The sequence below is a fragment of the Oncorhynchus gorbuscha genome, unplaced genomic scaffold, assembly GCF_021184085.1.
Source record: "Oncorhynchus gorbuscha isolate QuinsamMale2020 ecotype Even-year unplaced genomic scaffold, OgorEven_v1.0 Un_scaffold_19992, whole genome shotgun sequence".
NCBI lineage: Eukaryota > Metazoa > Chordata > Actinopteri > Salmoniformes > Salmonidae > Oncorhynchus > Oncorhynchus gorbuscha.
Genome location: NW_025761299.1, coordinates 1 through 2835, shown reverse-complemented (window position 1 = coordinate 2835; position 2835 = coordinate 1). Strand labels below are relative to the sequence as shown.

The following is a 2835-nucleotide window of genomic DNA, read 5'->3' as shown; positions in this document are numbered from 1 at the left end:
GGCCGCGGCGGTGAGAGCGCCGAATCCTAACCACTAGACAACCAGGGAAGGATACGACAGTGCAAATCGGTTCCAAGTGTGAGCTGGTACATATGTGTGATAACCTATATTCATTGTGACAGGTTGTACAAGTAACATGTAGCAATAGAGTGAGTTCCCTGACTGGGAATCGAACCCGGCCGCAGCGGTGAGAGCGCCGAATCCTAACCACTAGACCACCAGGGAAGGGTACTACAGTGCAATTCGTTTCCCAGTTTGAAATGGTACATATAGTTGAAGTCGTAAGTTTCCATCCACTTAGGCTGGAGTCATTAAAACCTGTTTGTCAACCCCTCCCCACATTTCTTGCTAACAAACGATCGTTTTGGCGAGACGGTTAGGACATCTACTTTGTGCATGACACAAGTCATTTTTCCAACAATTGTTTACATTGGGATTATTTCACTTATAATTCACTGTATCACAAATTCAGTGGGCCAGAAGTTTACATACAATGAGTTGGCTGTGCCTTTAAACAGTTTGTAAAATTCCCGAAAATGATGTCATGGCTTTAGAAGCTTCTGATAGGCTAATTGACATCCTTTGAGTCAATTGGAGGTGTACCTGTAGATGTATTTCAAGGCCTACCTTCAAACTCAGTGCCTCTTTGCTTGACTCCATGGGAAAAGCAAAGGAAATCAGCCAAGACCTCAGAAAAAATGTAGACCTCCACAAGTCTGGTTCCTCCTTGGGAGCAATTTCCAAACGCCTGAAGGTACCTCGCTCATCTGTAGAAACAATAGTACGCAAGTATAAACACCATGGTATGGCGCAGGCGTCATACCGCTCAGGAAAGGAGACGCGTTCTCTCTCCTAGAGATGAACGTGCTTTGGGTCGAAAAGTGCAAATCCATCCCAGAACAACAGCAAAGGACCTTGTGAAGATGCTGGAGGAAACAGGTACAAAATGGTCTATATCCACAGGCAAACGAGTCCTATATCGACATACCTCGAGAGCCCGCTCAGAACACCATCATGTTGTGGGGGTGCTTTGCTGCAGGAGGGTCTGGTGCACCACTAGAACACCTGGGAAGGACACTGCAGTGCAAATCGGTTCCCAGTGTGAGATGGTACATATGTGCGATAACCTTCTATATTCATTGTGACAGGTTGCACAAGTAAACATGTAGCAAAAGCATAGTTCCCTGAACGGGAATCGAACCCGGGTCGCGGCGGTGAGAGCGCCGAATCCTAACCACTAGACCACCAGGGAAGGGTACTACAGTGCAAATCGGTTCCCAGTGTGAGCTGGTACATATGTGCGATAACCTTCTATATTCATTGTGACAGGTTGCACACGTAAACATGTAGCAAAAGAGCAGTTCACTGACCGGGAATCGAATCCTAACCACTAGACCACCAGGGAAGGATACTACAGTGCAATTCGTTTCCCAGTTTGAAATGGTACATATAGTTGAAGTCATAAGTTTCCATCCACTTAGGCTGGAGTCATTAAAACTTTGGGTCGAAAAGTGCAAATCCATCCCAGAACAACAGCAAAGGACCTTGTGAAGATGCTGGAGGAAACAGGTACAAAATGGTCTACATCCACAGGCAAACGAGTCCTATATCGACATACCCCGAGAGGCCGCTCAGCAAGGAAGAAGCTACTGCTCCAAAACCGCCATAAAAAAGCCATACTACAGTTTGGGGACAAAGATCCTAGTTTTTGGAGAAATGTCCTCTGGTCTGATGAAACAAAAATCGAACTGTTTGGCCATAATGACCATTGTTATGTTTGGAGGGAAAAGGGGAGGCTTTCAAGCCGAAGAACACCATCATGTTGTGGGGTGCTTTGCTGCAGGAGAGTCTGGTGCACCACTAGAACACCTGGGAAGGACACTGCAGTGCAAATCGGTTTGCAATTTGAAGTGGTACATATGTGCGACAACCTACTAAATTCATAGTGAAAGGTTGCACAAGTAAACAAGGAGCATAGACTATTTCCCTGACCGGGAATCGAACCCGGGCCGCGGCAGTGAGAGTGCCGAATCCTAACCACTAGACCACCATGGAAGGATAATACAGTGCAAATTGGTTCTCAGTGTGAGCTGGTACATATGTGTGATAACCTTCTATATTCATTGTGACAGGTTGTACAAGTAAAGATGTAGCATAGAGTAGTTCCCTGACCGGGAATCGAACCCGGGCCGCGGCGGTGAGAGCGCCGAATCCTAACCACTAGACCACCAGGGAAGGGTACTACAGTGCAATTCGTTTCCCAGTTTGAAATGGTACATATAGTTGAAGTCGTAAGTTTCCATCCACTTAGGCTGGAGTCATTAAAACCTGTTTGTCAACCCCTCCACACATTTCTTGCTAACAAACGATAGTTTTGGCAGTCGGTTAGGACATCTACTTTGTGCATGACACAAGTCATTTTTCCAACAATTGTTTACAGAGGGATTATTTCACTTATAATTCACTGTATCACAAATTCAGTGGGCCAGAAGTTTACATACACTAAGTTGGCTGTGCCTTTAAACAGTTTGTAAAATTCCCGAAAATGATGTCATGGCTTTAGAAGCTTCTGATAGGCTAATTGACATCCTTTGAGTCAATTGGAGGTGTACCTGTAGATGTATTTCAAGGCCTACCTTCAAACTCAGTGCCTCTTTGCTTGACTCCATGGGAAAAGCAAAGGAAATCAGGCAAGACCTCAGAAAAAAATGTAGACCTCCACAAGTCTGGTTCCTCCTTGGGAGCAATTTCCAAACGCCTGAAGGTACCTCGCTCATCTGTAGAAACAATAGTATGCAAGTATAAACACCATGGTATGGCGCAGGCGTCATACCG

General features: G+C 45.5%; 1 non-coding gene across 1 annotated transcript; it reads right to left on the bottom strand.

Annotated features, from left to right (window-relative positions):
• Positions 1 to 2163: 2163 nt before the first annotated feature.
• Positions 2164 to 2235, bottom strand: trnae-cuc. Its single transcript has one exon. It is a non-coding gene; the product is annotated as a tRNA-Glu (tRNA).
• Positions 2236 to 2835: the final 600 nt, after the last annotated feature.